The 19,780-nt window shown below is 45.5% G+C and overlaps 1 non-coding gene across 1 annotated transcript; it reads left to right on the forward strand.

The window, feature by feature from the left end:
* The first annotated feature begins 3,113 nt into the window (after positions 1-3,113).
* On the forward strand, positions 3,114-3,185 carry trnae-cuc (transfer RNA glutamic acid (anticodon CUC)). The gene has a single exon. It is a non-coding gene; the product is annotated as a tRNA-Glu (tRNA).
* The last annotated feature ends 16,595 nt before the right edge of the window (positions 3,186-19,780 follow it).

The raw sequence follows: 19,780 nt of genomic DNA on the forward strand, positions 1-19,780 counted from the left end.
TATTTTACAGAACATTTGACAGACCTGTGGAGCAGTAAGGACACACATGAGTGGACCTTTGCTATCTGGGTGTCCTCCAGTCACGTGACTGAAGTCATCCATTCATGTCAGTGATGTCACTCTGCAGGACTGTCACTGCCGTCTCATTCCAGAAAAGAATCCAGACTCCACCTGTGGCTCCATGATAACTGATGGACCTCTGGTTGGAGGCTGGACGATGATGTTTGGACTGGAAGGAAAACTCCTTGTCCAAATTGATGGTGTTCAAGTTTAAAGTCCCACAATAAGAAGTAGCTGAATCTGACAGGTGGAGGTTTGGAACTACAAGATGGTGATGTTTTCTTGACTTGATGCTCTGACTGTCAGGATGGATGACAGCTTCTTCTGCTGCTGCATCTGAGTGGCTATGATTGGAGGTTTTAGCTCCAAAGTTTGTCTGGTTCCAGGGGAAATTTTAGAATTCCAGTCCCCAACCTGGGCTGTTCTGAAACTCTTCTCCTGAATCACTCCTGAGCTGCAGCAAGAACAAATACCAGTGCCCAACCAGATCAACTTAATGGCTGCTGACAGCCTCAGACACTTGATTTCCATCAATCTGGAGCCAAGAAGGCCCTCACCTGTGGTTCTCCTCCAGGAGGGTCCAGGTTCTGCCATTGTGGCTCCTGGTGCCACTGCCAGAGAGCCTCAGCTGCACACTGCAACATTTCAACAGGAGATTGACATTCCTTCAAATGTCCTGACATCTGATTCCAATGGTTCTGTTCCATCTTTATATTTTAAAATGAATCACACAATGAAAGCTGCCTCAGCTGGTTTAAGAGAGAGAACAAGCTAAGAGATCTGAAACCAGTAAAATATGCTTTTCTGTGTGCAAACTAGTGAGGGGCATGGAAGGATATTTTACCACCAATACAGAACCCAGACTTTAGTCATGTGATGAGATGGAGACTCTGATTATGAAGTTAATGGACAAAATGTGACTTGAAAGAAAACACATTAAAAAATACTAACTAAACTTAATAAATAAATAAAGAAGCAGCACAAATAACGTTTTCTTCTGCACAAATTTACTGGAATTAGACTGCATTTTTGGTCAATGAGTAGATGAAAGAGTGTCACATATATATTATATACATGTGAGACATGAACATGGCTTTGGACAAAAGCTCAATGAAACTGTAGGATTGTAGAATGATTTAAACGTACCAAGTGGACTGTTTCAGGTTTCTTGAAGACGCTTCAGCTCTCATCCAAGAGGTGTCTTCAGTTTTCTTCACTGATGGGAGGATTTATGGCTCCAAGGGGGCGGAACCTTCTCCAGAGGTGATTGACACATGTGAGCTCTGGGTGTCAGAGTTGTTTTGGTCAGGTTGTGAAAGGGAAGTTGACTCAACTGGTATCTGTGTCAGTTTAAAGCCTCACAGTTCAGAGTCGTTCCATAATCTAGGAGCAGAAACCAAAGTCTCCTGCGACAAGGATGGGATTGGAACCCACGCGTGCAGAGCACAATGGATCAGCAGTCCATCACCTTAACCACTCGGCCACCTCGTCTGCTAACAGCAACCCTGACCTTTTAAACAGCTGAACTCTTTGGAGCCCATTTGTCAGAAATGGACCCAGCAGGAGCCACTGAACACAACTCTGACATCATCAGGCTTCTTCCCAGCAGCTTGGTGCTCCAGAAGGAAGAATCCAGACCATCGCTACATCATCAGAGTGAACACCAGCTGATGTTGACCAGTTTAGGTCAAGGAGGTGAAGCCCACATCAAGGAAACCAGCCTCCTATCACTGTCCTGTGCTGAGTTTCTTTAAAAAATGTGAGACAACCTCAAGATTTTCTGTTTCCTGTGTTGGACTTTGGCTCAGAGAATCAGAGCCAATCAGAAGCTTGTTGGTCTTGGATGCTGGTCATCAGGAGCAATGAGGGGCTCAGCGTCTTGCTCAAGGACACTTCAACATGGTCACCAGCTGAAGTGAGAACTGAACCAGCAACTCTGCTAGACGGCCACTCTTCCTCCAGGCCGTGCCCCCTAACCTGGATCATCATGATGTCATTATTTGTTGCTTTAATTCACCAAATGTGTGACGTGGTGAGTTTGTCAGGAGTTTAAAGACCAAAGTTGTGAACACACAGAGAAGTAAACCTGTCAAAGCTGCTTCACTTGATGAGTGAAACTGAGGAACTGATGGAAGAGCAACAAAGAAAATGGAGTCAGAAGGTCGTCTTCTTCACTGCTCAGTCACAACACTGACACACACACACACACACACACACACACACACACACACAAATAGTTTGTCTTTGAGAGAGGACAAAAAATATTTGACTGTGCTGACATGAACTTTCATTGTCTAATTTCAGTCTCCTACAAAAGTGTGTGAATGTGGTCGTTGTGGCCGAGTGGTGAAGGCGATGGACTAGAAATCCATTGGGGTCTCCCTGCTCAGGTTGGAGTCCTGCCAACAACGTTGAACTGTTGACAATTTAAATTTGACCCATTTTGCCACCACACTGTCCTTCATCACAGCATTTAACATCAGGACTGCTCCCAGATCAGCTCCATGACCTCATCCCTGCACCAGAGTCCCGCCCAAGTTCATCAAAAACGGCCAAGCATAAATATATAATATGTATATAATGTGAACACACCTGTACAGGTGCGTTAACGTGCTTAATAATAGAGAATGAATGAAAGGTATGTTCAGAGTGGAGTGCAGTACCACAGTCAGGCCAGCAGGTGGGGCTTTCGTTGGTGCTGTCTACCTAACTGCGGTATCTGTACTCTGCCAGCAGAGGTCGTACTTCACCACCAATCTTCTCGGGTGTCTGAGTGGTGCCGCCATGTTTAGGTCGTAGCAGGAGGACGTAGCTGTAGGTCGTAGCAGGAGGACGTATGTTGGTACTTGGCAGTTCGGATGTAGCGAAAGTCACGTTATGAATGGAGGGCTGAGTTGGAGCAGAGGGGGACAGGATCCTGGGGGTGGACTGTCTTTAGGAGGCTGAGGTGTCTGGTGGTCTTGGTGGACCCTCTGCATCTCAAGCTGAGACCACAGAGTCCTGTGTTCTTGAGTCATTGTCTATAGTCTCTGTTGTTGGAGAGCTCAGTGTGGTCCCTGATGGTCTAGTGGCTAGGATTCGGCGCTCTCACCGCCGCGGCCCGGGTTCGATTCCCGGTCAGGGAATGAGTTATTTAGAGGTTGAGGGAGAGGTGATCAGGTGGTCCACGTGATGGTGGAGGTGATGAACTGTGAGTCCATCATGGCTCCACTCTCACCCCCATTGTAGTGTTCTTGGTTCACTCTGCCATGGCCCCATGTTGAAGGGTGACTGTCTCATTCAGGTTCAACCCTTTGTTAGACTCTATTAAGTCACTGGCTCCCAAACTCTGTAATCCTCCTTAGTAGCTTTGGTCATTGATGATCTGCAATGGTTCCTAGGGGGTGGAGCCTATCCCAGCAGCCTTCAGGTGAGGGGCGGGGTTTATCCTGGACAGGTCACCAGTCCATGGCAGGGCCAACACATAGAAACAGATTGATTATAAAAATGTTCATCCCCAGTTTGAAGTTAGAGACAGGATTTAAGTGTGGAAGGTTTTTGTATCTTCAATTTAATTCTGAGTGTTGTAAACTGTTTCTGACAAATTCTCCTGTTGAAAGTTGTTGAATGTTTTCTAACCAAGCTGGATGCTCTCATATACTTTTTAAAGTTGAGTTTCTTTCATGTCCTTCGGAGATCAAAGACAGAATTCTAGGTACAAATAAATGAAGAATAAAAGCCCTGATGACATCATCAGCAATTCAGACTTTGATCTGGAGGCTCTTGCTTTCTTGCTTCAAATAAAAACCGTTGTTCCAGGGAAAAGTCTGCATATAAACACACAAACAAACAAACACACACACACACACACACACACACACACACACACACACACACACACACACACACACACACACACACCCTCCCAGTCACTAACCCATATTGTCACCACTTAAACCACCACTGGAGTATTGAAAGAGATTCCACATGTTGGTCAACCAGAGAAGCTCCAACTGGTGAAGGTCATCCAACCCTGCATGAAGGTCAACCTTCATCATCTGCTGCTCATTAGCAGGGACTTAGCTCCAATGGTAGAGTGCTAGCTTAGCATGTGAGAGGGAGAGGGATCCATGCCCTCCTTCTCAGAATACTTCAGCTTGTTCTGTTGATCAGAGGAGCTGCTGGGTGATGAATGCTGATGTTTGTCCACTGCTGTGATAAAGTGTCCCCTGTTACTGAGATGTGGATGAACACCTGCTCAGGTCAAAGCTGCAATCAAACCAGGGACTCTGAACCTCCCATACAGTGAAGGAGTTTGTCCTTCAGGTTGATGGACGCTTTGGAATTCCTTCAACATTTTTTACTTTCCTGTCTCCTGCTGAATCAGCATCCAGAACCTGGTCAAGAGGAGGCTGAGAGCTCAGGAGGTGATGTGACGGCTGGTTGGACAACTCAGCAGCCAGAGCTTCCAGTCTGAGACCCCAGCTCCACACCATGGAGAGCCTCCTGGATGATGTCCTCAAGCAGCGTCCCTGTTTGTCTCCTGGCTGCAGCTGGTCGCCCTCACAGCTGTGAGAGTCCAGCAGTGTTGCTCTCTGTCCATCTGATGTCCGTCCTCTCCTGTGTTCATCCGTTGAGGAGAAGGGAGACAGATTTCTCTTCCTCTCTTCTCTCCAGACGACCTTCTTCCTATGTCAAACTACTTTGTGCTGCTCAAAGATCAAACTGATCCAGTGGCTCCAGGTGCCTGGACCTCTCTGGAGCAGCCGGTCCTGAGTGGATCCAACAGTTTCCCATGGGTGACTCTGTCGTGGTCTCTCTCCTCCTGCTGTCTCCAACTCTCAGAGTGCTTCTACTGGTTTCTCTCCATCGTCCCTGTTGCTAGGCAGAGCACTGGTGAGGACTGAGGCCAGTGATGTCATCACCTCCAGCTGAGACCTGCCAGGTGATCCTGCTTCATTCAACTCTGCTGCCTCTGCCACTGTCCTGACTGGTGAGGCTGACAGCAGGTTCTCTCTCATCTAAACGCTCTGTTTACAATGGAGGCTGAAATCCTTGTGATTGGTGGTTCAATCATCAGGTCTGTTGAACTCCCAGGTGCCATCACCTGCTGTCTTCCTGGTGCCAAAGTTGTGGACATTATTGAACGTCTCCAGGACTCATCTATCTCCACCCCTCCTGCAGGTTGTCCCTGTCTCTGTGTGGGTTCTCTCTGGTACTCCAGCTTCCTCCCACAGTCCAAAGACATCAAGAGGGTAGTGGTTACCTGGACACTCTGAATGACTGTGAGTGTGAATGGTTGTCTGTCTGTGTGTGTTGGTCCTGGGATGGACTGGCGACCCATCAAGGGTGAACCCCCTCCTCACCTGATGTCAGCTGTGATAGGCTCCACCCCCACGAACCATTGCAGACAATCAGTATAGAAATGGAAACTTAGCTGCTATGTTGAATCACTAAAACCTTCTGAAGTCTACTTTTGCTTCAGTGGTAAAGTAGAATGTTATTAACTCTCTCAATGGTTTGAATTCTGATTTCCACCCCTTTTTAACAGATCCACATTTCAAAACAACCAGGTTTATTTGGCTCCTTTCTTTGAGCAGAGGAGGGTTTTGATCCATCAACCTCTGGGTTCTGGCCCAGCTCTCTTCCTCTGCTCCTCTCTGCTCTACCATCTATTGAACAGGCCTTGATTTAGGAGAGCAGGACTGAGACAAGAACAGGAATGTGAGTGTTGAAGGTTTAACAATTTGCCTCTGAAGCCTCAGCAGGTAAAGATTCATCTCTTATTTCAGAGGTGATTTGAAGAATTCATTGTTGCTGAACTGTTGATGCTTCAATTTCTGGACGTTCACTGGTGGAATGTTTGAGGGTCAGAGGTGAAAAGAGGACAAGTGCACCTGTTGTGTGTGATGGGGCACCAGCATGGAGGAAGTTGTCAAACATTTCCAGCTAAACAGCAAGAAACTTCATGTAAAGAATTAAAATGATTTACTTCAGTGTTTAACTCCCAGGCCTCTGGAATAAAACCCAAGGAACAACTGACCACCTCACCATGACTTCACCCTGATAACCAGGAGGTAACCTGGTAGTCAGAGCAGTGGTGCTCAGGTCTGTGGACTCAGAGGAGGGTTCTTCTTCTGGTCCTGGGTTTGAAGACATCAGCAGCCTTGTTGGAGTCAACTGGGATGTTCCTCTCAACAGACAGCAGCATTAAATCAGAGAGCCTGTCTGCTCCATGTCTCCTCCTGAGCTGGTCCTGGAACAGCTTCAGTTTGGAGAGTCACTGTTACACTGAAGCAGAGGTCACTGGCAGTGCTGCATATACTGGGAGGAGCCTGTGGCTCTGGGTACACTGTGCCCATGTTGTTGGCTTGAAGGCAGCTCAGCGTTACTGCACATTGTTGAGTGATAAGAGCAGCCAACACCTCCAGCACAGAGAGGCTGGGAGAGACCTGCCACACCTCTCCAGAGACCTGGGACATGATGGCAGTGGTGGGATTTGAACCCACGCCTCCTCAGAGACTGGAGCCTTAATCCAGCACCTTAGACCACTCAGCCACACTACCTCACTGAGCAGGTCAGTGAGTTGGTCTGCTAAAGGCATGTTGAACAGGAAGTAACAATGATTTCAAACTTATTCTGAAGGGTGACCCCTTCCCTCCCGTGGTCTCAGGAAGTGACGACAGCACCGCTTGAAGAAGCCGGGAAAGAAATGGTAAAAGGACTCAATTTAAACAGAGCCTTTCTATCTCAGCAGCCATGCTAGCAAACCCTCTTTTGTCTGGTTTGGACAGACAGACAGACAGACAGACTACTTTATTAATCCCTTTTGGACGTTCCGTGAGGGAAATCGCACTCTCCTCAACATACACTCACAGCACTGTTACCATAGAATAGACTATAAATTGCAAAGAAGAAAAAACAAAGACTATCTACTGTGTGTATATATATATATATATATATATATATATATATATATATATATATATATATATATATATATATATATACATGTGCGTGTGTCTGTGTGTACCTGGATGGTTATGTATATATGCATAGTGACAGGAATAATCATAATAATAATTGTTCTTAATTGTTATTATAACAACAATAATGATGATGATATAACATAATAATGGTGATGATGATATAATATAATAAAAATATAATAGTTATAATAATCATACTAATAATAATAATAGCAGTAGTAACAATAATAATAATAATAATAATAATAATAATAATAATAATAATAATAATAGCAGTAGTAACAATAATTATATATATAATAATAATAATAATAATAATAATAATAATAATAATAATAATAATAATAATAATAATGTACAGTCTCTTATATTGCACGAGTGTCCGGTTGCTATTGGGGCAAGCTAATGGTGCTCAGCCCTCTCCTACAGTCCTTCTGTTGGCCCTCCCCCCCTCCAGTGAGGAGTTTAACAGTTTAATGGCTCGGGGGATGAAGGAGTTCTTCAGTCTGGTTGTTGTTTGGTGACTGTGGATGAACACACAGGAGAAGTTGAGCATGAATCTGTGTTCCTGTTCACTTGAATACATGCAGGAGTAGCAGGTGGAAATACTACTGTTTATTTTTGTTCTGATTTCAGAACTGTTGACACAACGGTGTCAGATTAAAGCATCGCCACCTTCCAGATGCTGGTCTCCTTCTGGGGTCCTGACTGACCTCCATCTTGTGTTCTGGATCCACCTGAACCCAGCAGCTCCAGATCCCTTCACTCCTTACAGGGATAGAAAATGGCTGCTGGATGGAAGTCCCCCAACTGTGGCTGTTCTGAAACTCTTCTCCTCAGTCACTCCTGAGTTGACACTGAGATGGAAACTAGTATCAGGTTCAGAACAGCTGATCTGAGTTGGTCCAATCAACTGAGTGTGTTCACTTTGAGTGGCACACGTGCACAACCACGACAAAATGACATCATCACCTGATACCACGAGTCACCATGACAACCAAGAACAAAATAACAAGTTACTTTGAAACAAGACCTTCATATATTTATGATGACATCACCAATATGAGCCTTCCCAGTCTGTCAGGGGGTAGAATTCAGTCACCACCAATGACATCAGAGTCAGAGTTTAGAGATCAAAGACAGACATTAAAGTCTCTCTGATAAAACAAAAATATAGTGTAGTACACTGGAAAAGAATATTGCAGTATATTAAATATGATGTTTCCATGGAGGGGCAGTTTGACTTTTTATTCTTGGATGCATTTATATTTTAGAATCAGAAAGGCAGTGACAGTGACATCATCAAGACAAAACCTGGTGTTACAAAGGTGAGGGGAACAATTTTAACAGTCAATCCCAAATTTAGGCCTGAAGTTAGAAAATAATATTAGCTAGCTGGCTACGTTAGCTAGTTAACGTTAGCAAGCTGGTGATATTTAGCACCACCAAGTAGTTAAACAAGGTCAACAGCTGTTATGATGATGGTCACATGATTTAACCTTCCTCCTGTGGGACCTGTTGGAGGTTTTAAATGCAGCAAAGAAGCAGATCAATTTGTTTATTGTATCAAGGATTTTTGACTTTGTCAGGAACCTCTAGTTCAACAAAATAAAAGAAAAAATGTTTTTCACTGAATTATAAAATCATTAGGATTGGTTTAGACCCAGTTATCAAAATAAGATGATAAAGCAACAGTCAGAGCCAAACCTGAAGTCAGAAGTGCACTGTCAGCAACACTGCCAGCAGCTCCTCTCCCAGTCATGGGAGCTTCAGGGACTCTCATCAGCCTCGTTCTCCCATCGACCTGCACAACAACACAACAAACAAAGACCATCCTTGATGTGTCTGCATAGAATGCATTTGTGTTGTGGACCCACATCAACCAAGAGTGCAACAGCATCCTCCTCAGCAGCCCTGCCTCAACACCAACCAGAACAGCCACAGCCACAACCCCACTCAGGACCTGATTCCAGAAGAAAGAGGTGTCAGGTCTGCCCAAGCAGTCAGGACAGCAGGACAAACGGATAGTGCTTCAACTGCAGGAAACATCTCTGCAGAGAACACACACAAGTGTCACACATGAATCTAAACACACACAATCAATCAATCAATCAGTATTTCCATGGATAAGGAAGCCTGACAAGGTCACCAAGAGATGGAAACAACTTGGAGGATAGAAAATTGTTTTAGTTTATTTGACAGCTGATTGAAGACGTGGGTCAAAACCGACCGTTACCATAGAGATGGGAACAGAAAGCTGACACAAGAGGAAGGTTCCAGCTCTGAAAAAGGAGTTTGATCAAAATCTTGAACTGCCAGTAGAAATATCCTTTTGTATGTTGACCTTTGTTGACAGAAGTCACTTTAGCTTGGCAGTGACAAGAATGGCTGCTAGCTTGACAAAGAACTGCACAAACCAGGTTCAAGCTGGACTTTGGACCCTGGTATCTGCAACGACTCCATCAACTCCTAATCTAGCAGCTCTGCTGGGTCCAACTATTTTACAGAACATTTGACAGACCTGTGGAGAAGTGAGGACACACATGAGTTGATCACATGATCCACTGAAGCACCATTTTACCTGCCACTGAGGTCACCAACATGAGCTGGAGTTGGGAATCTTGAACTGAACCTGGTATCACAGCGACACCTACTGCTGCAAAATGGAACAGCAACATTGAACCAAGTACAGGACTGGAGGGAGACTGATGGTCTCTGTTTGGGTTTTTGAAGAACAAGGAGGGCGTGGCTTCAAGTTGGATTCTCAGAGACTATTTCCCCAACCTCTACATTGGAATCTGCACTGTCATCCAGTCATGTGACTGAAGTCATCCAGTCACATGACTGAAGTCATCAGTCATGTCAGTGATGTCACTCTGCAGGACTGTCACTGCCATCACATTATAGAAAAGAATCCAGACTCCACATTTATGGGGCAGTTTTGGTCTTTAAAGACTTGACAGTTCCAGGAGATTTAGTCTGGCTCAAGATCTTCAGATCAACCCAGGACAGAAGGCTATGACTCCATTGGATTGTATTGTTGGAGCATTCAGAGATCTGGTGGATCTCAGTAGGAGCTGTATTTATCCACTGAATGATCCTGGTCAATGTGATCCTGCTCCTCCATCTCTCAGGCTGACAGAGCAGGAGGACCTGACTGAGAAGAAAGCTGCCCTTGAGCAGCTTCAGTCTCTGAGTGACAACACACAAGCAGAAAACCAGATTTTGAGGGAACAAGTTTCTACTCTTGAACATGAGAATAAAAGAGCAATCCAGGAGCTCCAGAACCTCACTGCTGTGGTGGCCAACCTCAAAATGGACCAGGACAAGAACCAGACTCAGATAGAAGACCTGAACGCAACAGTCCACAGTCTTCAGTGTGAGGGGAGGAAGGTTGATGGAGAGAACAATGAGCTCAGAAAAGAGCTGACCCAGGTTCAGTCTCTGAGGGAGAGAGAACAGGTGGAGATGAAATGTCTTGAGGAAGACCTGACAGAGAAGAAAAGTGCACTTGATCAGCTTCAGTCTCTGTGTGACAAGAGATGGACAGAAAACCAGAATTTGTGGGGACAGGTTTCTAGTCTTGGACAAGAGAAGATCATTGCATATCAGCTGGTAGAGAACATGTCTGCCATGGTGGGCAACCTTGAATCTGTGAGGGAGGAGAACCAGACTCAGATCAGAGACCTGAACACACAAGTCCACAATCTTCAGCTTCAGGTGAAGATGGTTTACAAGGAGAAGTGTGACCTCAAGTGTGAGCTCAACTCCATCCAGGCAGAGATGAACAAAATGAGAGAAGAACTCACTGAGAAGAAGACGACTCTTGAACAGCTGAGGTCCCAGAGTGAGGAGAGACAGGCAGAAAATGGATGTTTGAGGAGACGAGTTTCTACTGCATCTCAGGAGACAGAGACCTTCACTGCAGAGTTGGCCCACCTCGAATCAAGGAAGGACCAGGACCCCACAAAGACTGGCAGTCTGAAAGGTGAAGTTCGGAGTCTTCTATGTGCAGTGACAGCACAAAAGAAGAAAAGGAGCAGTGCTCAGTGGGAAATCCTGGGAAATCTTAATGATTTAAAAAGCTGTTTGAAAGAGGAAAATCATGGCCTTCAAGTGAAGGTCCAGCAAACTTCTGAAGAGCAAACAGACTCTCCCCTACGTCCAGCCAGAGAAGAGCAAGCAGACTCTCCCCTACGTCCAGCCAGAGAAGAGCAAGCAGACTCTCCCCTACGTCCAGCCAGAGAAGAGCAAACAGACTTTCCCCTACGTCCAGTCAGAGAAGAGCAAGCAGACTCTCCCCTACGTCCAGCCAGAGAAGAGCAAGCAGACTCTCCCCTACGTCCAGCCAGAGAAGAGCAAGCAGACTCTCCCCTACGTCCAGCCAGAGAAGAGCAAACAGACTCTCCCCTACGTCCAGCCAGAGAAGAGCAAGCAGACGCTCCCCTACGTCCAGCCAGAGAAGAGCAAGCAGACTCTCCCCTACGTCCAGCCAGAGAAGAGCAAGCAGACTCTCCCCTACGTCCAGCCAGAGAAGAGCAAGCAGACTCTCCCCTACGTCCAGCCAGAGAAGAGCAAGCAGACTCTCCCCTACGTCCAGCCAGAGAAGAGCAAGCAGACTCTCCCCTACGTCCAGCCAGAGAAGAGCAAACAGACTCTCCCCTACGTCCAGCCAGAGAAGAGCAAACAGCCTCTCCCCTACGTCCAGCCAGAGAAGAGCAAGCAGATGCTCTCACATGTTCTTCTGCAGAGGAGCGATGGGATTCTGCTGCATGTCCTGCAACTGAAAAGCAGAATGATGGGGGCACCCTGGAGACTGGACCTGCTACGGGTCAAACCAGAGGTCTACTGAGCCGTGTGACATCTGGTGTAGAAGATGCTCTGTTTATGTTCATAGTTTCTTCTTTGTGTGCTTTTCCTCAACTTTGTTTTCTTTGTTTGTTATATATGATGATACCTTGATCACCACAGCAGTTGATCCCAGCTTGATCAGCTGAGTGCTTTGCAGTCTAAAGCACTTTCGTGATACCTGTGGGGTCCCTTATCCTCCCTGACCACAGGGATTCAGCCTCACTGAAGGAGAGGGAACCTTCCAGGTTGCAGCTCCTAGACTCTGGAATGCTCTCCCACTGGACATGAGGACGCTGTGGACACCTTCAGAAAGAAGCTAAAGACCCATTTGTTTAGTAATATTATTGTTCATGATGGAATTGTCCCTCTGTACCGGCCCACACAGGTCAAGAGGTCAAATGATTCCCTGTTTAAAACAGCTCTTCCATCACATGGATGTGCATCCCAACAGTCAGAGCTCACAGATGCTCCTATTCCCTCCGGTGGGAGGCACTATGAGTGACTGATGACGGTCAGGGGGGTCAGGCTAGTCCAGATAGTGGGTCTGTATGAGGTTGTTAGGGAGGGATAAGGTAGTGGCAGAGTTCAGGCTGTAGTTGTGCTCCAACAGTTGAGACAGGGCAGGACAAAAAATGACCTCCTGATGGCGTTAGGAGTGATTCTTACAAGAACCAATCAATAAAAGTGGGTGGTGACCTGCTCATGTGACGCTTGTGTTGATGATTACTGGGTCTCCTCCATGCTCATTTATCATGAATGAATCCCTCTGAGTAAAACACCTGATGACTCCTGAGTTGTTTCACAAAATGTGTGTGTGTGTGTGTGTGTGTGTGTGTGTGTGTGTGTGTGTGTGTGTGTGTGTGTGTGTGTGGGCAATAACTACAAGTTATCTATGTATAGATAAAAAAAATATGAATCAGTTGGATACATTGACAGTGGAAGTTCAGGTTTCCTGTAATTCAGTTTGCAGACAACACAGAAAACTGCCCCTGACCCCTCCCCTCTCATTCTGGAGGCTTTAACATGAAAATGAAAATGCTGAGAGACACAAATGCAAATCAGGGTATTTGACCAGAGGTGACATATTTTTTAATGCTTTTCTTGTTATATTTGTTATATCTGTTCTGTATGGTTATATTTGTTATGGTTGTTATGGAGTTTAAGGTTATTATCTCTGTTTCTTGTGTCTTTGTCTTTGTTGTCCTCCCTTTCGTCCGTCCTGGATTTTTGACCTTGGCTGCAGGAAGCCTGTGACCTCAACTCCTTTTTCTGTGTTGCTGAACGTAGAGCCTTGCTTCATTGTGCTCGCTAAAGTGTGATCCTCCCTGCTAATTCCTTTTTTCATTGACTAATTACCCACCAAAAATTAATACCTACTTGCTTTATTTGGCTGAAGTTTAAAAGACCATCATTCTGGTAGCAACAGTCTTTCTGCCTTGTAAACACGCTAAGCTAACGATGGCTTCTCCCTCTTGTCCTCCTCTCTCCTGCTCAGGGTGCCACATGTTTTGTTCCTCCTCTGCCTCCTTTAGTGATACTGGTAAGTGTGTTAAATGTAGTTTTTTGTTGTGTTGGAGGTGAGGCTTAGCCATGTTGAATTGGACCTGCAGCGGCTCTGCACCAAAAGCTGCAAGAGCTAGCCAGCCCTCACTAGCTGGTGCAGACCACCTTAGCTTAGCTCCTAGCTTAGGCCCAACTAGCGCTCCCCCAGCAGCTCCCAAGCATCTGGGAGAGCGCCAAGAAAAGTTGGGCCTAAGCTAGGATGTGCTTGCTCATGAAGAATTGTTGGGTGTAAATTCATTTAAGGAGTGTGGAACTGGACCTGTTCTACTTGTAAAGTGTAACTTTTGTTATTTGGTGATTTGCAGGGTTAGGACTTGACTTCATTGCAGCTTTGACCTGAGCAGGTGTTCATCCTCATCTCAGTAACAGGGGACACTTTATCACACCAGTGGCTGACAAACATCAGCATTCATCACCCAGCAGCTCCTCTGATCAACAGAACAAGTTAAAGTATTCTGGAGAATGAGGGCATCGATCCCTCTACCTCTCACATGCTAAGCGAGCGCTCTACCATTTGAGCTAATTCCCCTGTTAAGGAGCACAGCAGATAATGCAGGTTTACCTTCATGGTTGAATGAGCGTCACCAGTTGAAGCTTCTCTGGTTGACCAATGTAATGGAGACCAAGGGTTCCATGACATAAATGATTAATTGAAGGTAGCATTTGTCTTGGTATTAACAGTTTATGTAAATTATAGGCACACACACATGTTAATGGTCAGGTTTATTGAATCAGCAAACATGTGAAACATTTTCTATGCCATGTGTTCCAGGGAGGGACCTGGGAAGCACAGGGGGACCGGCCATCCTACCTGTGGAAAATGAAGACCCCAGTGTCAGTCAGTGGTAATCACTGTGCAAGGCCTGGTATTTTGTGTTGATCTAGTTTGTCTCATGTAAATGTGGCAGTTTCAGTCGTCACGGTCAGTCCTCACCTCTTCCTGGTGGTTTCCTTAAAGGGGGTGGAGCCAAAAGGGGAGAGTGGCCCAAGGAAGCTCCTTAAGAACTGTAGGTGCAAACCTTTGCTCCCAGATGGGGGAGGGGGTACAATCACAGGCAAGGTTCATTGAATGATTATGTGGATGTATGATTGAGTTGGTGTAGTAGTCTGGAATCATGTATATATTTAGTCAGGTTAAGTTGTTGAGATGGTGCTGGTTTGATGTAAATATTGATTGTAGAGCATGGTTGTGGTCTCACCTCCACTCTATGGGCCATCCATCGTCATCTTCTGCTTATTCCTTACTAGTAAGGGTCGCGGGGGGGCTGGCGCCTATCCCAGCATCTATGGGCGAGAGGCGGGGTTCACCCTGGACAGGTCGCCAGTCCATCGCAGGGCCAACACACAGAGACAAACAACCATTCACACTCACACCTACGGTCAATTTAGAGAATCCAATCAGCCTCGTCCTCAAATTACATGTCTTTGGACAGTGGGAGGAAGCCGGAGTACCTGGAGAGAACCCACGCAGGAACAGGGAGAACATGCAAACTCCACACAGAAAGATCCCACGCCCGAGCCGGGACCTTCTTGCTGTGAGGGCACAGTGCTGACCACTGCACCACCATGCAGCCCCGCTATGGGCTGGTCTGTCTAATTTCCTGCAGCCAGGAGGGGATAAAAGGCAGTCAGGGGTTTTTAATGTAAGTTGATGGTGTCTCATGCAATCTCATTCAATACTCCAGTGGTGGTTTTAGTGAAGAAAAACATGGGTTAGTCAGTAGGACTCTGTGTGTGTGTGTGTGTGTGTGTGTGTGTGTGTGTGTGTGTGTGTGTGTGTGTGTTTCCATGCAGACTTTTCCTTGTGACAACCGATTTGATTTGGAAACCATCTCATCTAAATCTCCTCTCCAAAAACCCTCTTCTTCAACTTTGTACCCAAGTTGTCTCCTCACCAGGCACCACAGTATCCAGTAGGTTCAGTTAAAACAGTCATCAGTGATTAATGTTCATGTTCAATGATGAGGTTTTGATTTATTCTTCTAGAATCATCTGAACAAACCCTCCTCAACACAGTGAAGCCTTCATCTGACAGGAGGAGTTTCTTTTCCCAGTGATTCCACTGGTAAAGTGAAAAGCTTCGTTCATCAGACTGGTCTGATAGGATCAACTACTGGTTGCTCTGGATTGGAAACAGCAAAAATGTCAAGAAACATTAGCCAGATCAAAGCCAAGATTAAAGCAAGAGCCTCCAGATCAAAGTCAGAATCGATGATGATGTCATCAGGGGGCTTTGATAGTGTATTTATTTGTAGCTAGAATTCTGTCTTTGATCTCAGGAGGACATGAAAGAAACCCAATTGAGGAAAGTAGAGGAGAACATTCAGCTTCATTCGAAACACTTGAACTGTTCAACAGTAGAATTTGTTTGAAACAGTTTACAACACAGAGAGTTTTGTATGCTTTCACCATGACAGTCAGACTCTCCTCTGTCCTTCATGGTCCCTCAAATGTGCAGTGTGGACCTCACACACTGAATTTAGCCTGAAAACTCTTCATGAAAAGCAGGAGACTCAGAGTCTCTGTGGCGCAATCGGTCAGCGCGCTCGGCTGTTAACAGAGAGGCTGGTGGTTCGAGCCCACCCAGGGACGATGAGCAGGCTCTGCTGGTGCTTAGGAGTCGCTGCGTTAATGATCTGAATGTGGACGGACAGACTGACCCTCCACAGCAGACTCATTTGACAAATCCTCATGAACCTCTTTTTAACAGACACACATTTCCAAAGGTACTGGTTCATTTTATTTTTCTTCTTCTAGCAGAGGATGGTTTTGATCCATCGACCTCTGGGTTCTGGGCCCAGCACGCTTCCTCTGCTCCACTCTGCTCTACCATTGACTGAACAGTCCTTGTTTTAGGACAGCCTTATCTGTCTTTGTCTCTGCCCTGCTCTCCTGCTCTCTTTCCCCACAACCAGTCAAAGCAGAAGGCCGTCCCCACTGATCCTGGATCTGCTCGAAGTTCCTGCCTGTTAAAAGGAAGGTTTTCATCACCACTGTTGCAGGATGTGCTGCTGATGGAGAATTGTTGGGTGGAGGTTCATTGAAGGAGTTTGGTGCTGGACCTGCTCTACTAGTGAAGAGTCATGAGAGAACTTTGGTTGTGACTTGACTTGACTTGACACACACACACACACACACACACACACACACACACACACACACACACACACAATCCTAAACAGGATAAGTGGAAGAAAATGGATGGATGGATGTTTCCCAATGTGGCTCTGCAGCAGGAGGTCTTGTAGAAACAGGGACTGACCTGACACCAGCTCCCTCTGGAACAATGGTTCATTCATTCATCGGTGCCAGGAGGCCTAAAAACACACAAAACACCAATTCAATCCAGGAAAATCAAAATCCCAACAAACTAAAATCCTGTTGAAGCAGGAAGTTCTAGTTGAACTCTCATCCACGTCACATGACCAAGAAAACCTCCTCTTTCATTCAGACCAGAACAGACAAACATAGAAACATTGACACGACAGGTGGGCACCGTCAACTTAAAGCACGTTAAAATGGCAAAATATGAGGCCATGCATGCATTTATTATGCAAAATATTTGATACTTTGTTGATAATAAGGATTCCAAGAAACATTCTGAAACCAGGCTGACCTGTGCCGTGTGCTAGCCTATGGAAACAAACAGACCCAGGATCAGATATAGAGGTTCAGGTTCTGGATGGTTCTGGTTGGTTCCTGCAGTAATTGAAGCAGTTAAAGGCATATATATCCAAGTGTGTGTGTGTGTGTGTGTGTGTGTGTGTGTGTGTGTGTGTGTGTGTGTGTGTGTGTGTGTGTGTGCGCATGCATATGTACCGTAAATGACCAATTAGTAGCCCGGGCGTTTAAAAGAGACCAGGGGCCCGTTTCACAAAGCAGGTTTAGAGTGCTGCTCAGTAAAGTTGCCATGACTTGAGATTCTATTCCTGCTGGGTCCAAAAACACCAAGAATAATATCCACCACCTTCTGAACGGGGCCTGGCCCGTCTCCTGCATCAGGGGCCGCCGCAGTCGCGCGTCAGCGGTTCAACAGCTGTTCGCCGCAACACTCAATGAGACAAAGACATAGACGCTCAAGCTCCTGTTGAGGAGGCTCTGATCCTATAGTGGTCAGTACTCTGTGTTGTGGCTGCAGCAACCCTGGTTCAAATCTGGGTCACGGCAGCATGAGACAAATTTCTTTGTAAATTTAGTCTGCTACTTTGATGGCTCTGCCTGCTAAAAGGTCCAGACCCAAAAGTAGGCTCAGGTATCAGTTTCTTCTCAATGCTAACGTCTTCTAGCTTAGTCTGCTACTTTGACAGCTCTGCCTGCTAAAAGGTCCAGACCCAAAAGTAGGCTCAGGTATCAGTTTCTTCTCAATGCTAACGTCTGCTAGCTTAGTCTGCTACTTTGATGGCTCTGCCTGCTCAAAGGTCCAGACCCCTGGATGTGGTGGTTCCTACCTGAACGTAGGTTCTGTCAGCTCATGTTGTTAAATCAACTCACCAGGAACACCAGTAGATTTCAATGGACTGACAATGAGTCTCATTGAATGGTAAACATGTCAAATATGAAGTCATCACCTGAGGAGGTCTGCTGCTGGAATGAAGCTCCAGATATTCACAAGATATTCTAGATCTTAAAATAAAGCATTTTTATATTTGATTTATTGTTCATCAGCCTGCTTCACATTGTTTGATTTTATGTGTTGTATATAAATACAACTTTGATCGTCCCTCAGGATGTAGAATGATGTCAAAAAGTCTTCTCTCAGCTCTCCTGTCCTCTGAACAGAGGAGTCTCTGCTGAGGTCGTCCCTGTCAGAGTCCTGACGTCTGTTGGGATGCACCGAGAGACTCAGGCAGACAGAAGATGAGGGCAAGTGAAGTCACCTGAAAATGAGAGGGGAGGTTCAACGTCAAACTGAAACAGGAAGAACAGGACACAAATGTGATATCAAAATAAAAGACAGACTCTGAGACATGACCCCCCAGTTCCTGCTGCTTCCAGCTCTTTCTATCGAGCCCCTCCTACAGTGGTTGAGAATCATAAATGGAGACGAACACAAGGTGGCGCTGGACGCTGGTGATGTTTTAACATGTTGAAGTGAGCCCCTAACACAGGACCTGCATTAATAAAACTCTTTGAAACACTGGGAAGCTCTGCTGGATATAAATTCTCCATTCTAAAACACAGGTTCTGACCTTTAATCCCTGACCTCCAGAACTCATGGAGGAGAACTGTAATAAAGATGTTTCTGTGGCCGTTCCCAAAGAGGTAGGAAATGATCCAACACTGTATTTAGTTCATCAATGTACTTCTTTCGTGTCAGTGATGGATCCAGGATCTCCTGCTCATGCATCCCAGGCAGAATCAATGACTTAGCTGCAAGTCACCTTATTGGACCCTTGAACATCTGGAAGTAGTCCAATTAATAATTAATTGCTAATGAAGTCAAAATGATGCTCCAGTGATGTGGTTAGAGTTGCTCCTCACAATGAAACAAAAAAGCTTACAGCACCTGGTATTCCCAGGCGGTCTCCCATCCAAGTCCGAACCAGGATTGTTAGTAGAGGATTTTATTTTAGGTCAGACAAGTTTTCTTTTGACTTCAAATTTCATGTCAAGATCTCAATCAATTAAAAGGTGGATTTTGAACAGGGATCCGGTTGAAACCAGTACTTTTGATTGATGTTCAATAAATCTAATAAAAAAATAAAAAATAATTCTAAATAAATTAATAAATTCAAAAATAAATAATTCTAAATCAATCTGAGCAAATATTTTCTCCTGGGGTATCTCGCCAGTAGAGGGCAGCAAGAGACAGGTTTCTAGGTTTGTTCTCTTGTCTGAACAGACGTTTCAGTGAATGTTTGGTGATTCAAAAATGTTCCTGAAGGAGTGGAAAACCCACATCAAGCCTGAATGAGCCGGTCTCTGATGATGGTATCAAAAGGACAGGACTGTGGTGCTGAGCGGTCCATTCAAATGTATTTGTCTTCATTTAGCTGTATTGTTCCATCGACTCACTTTAGGTGGTTATTCTACTAAATTCAGGGTAGAATCAGTAGAATCACACAATAAAGCGAGGATATCAAAGTAAACACTGACTTGCAGACGCCCTCAAACCTCCCACACATTGAGTTGAGTCCAGAGTTTTAAGTTGCACTTTTAAAGTCGTCCAGCAGATGGTGCTGTTCAGAATCTGAGCCTCTCTGATGTTAAGCCCCGCCCACTCCGCGGGTATCATTCATATGTTGAATTTCTCATCATTCCTTTGATGCGTCTGCGTTCGAAATCGAGAGTATAAGACCCGGAAGTGACGCAGCATTCCTCAGTCGGCCGTTGCTGGC

Source organism: Aulostomus chinensis, chromosome 1 (genome assembly GCF_037954235.1).
Source record: "Aulostomus chinensis isolate RoL2024-O1b breed Wild chromosome 1, RoL_Achi_v1.0, whole genome shotgun sequence".
NCBI classification, from domain to species: Eukaryota; Metazoa; Chordata; class Actinopteri; order Syngnathiformes; family Aulostomidae; genus Aulostomus; species Aulostomus chinensis.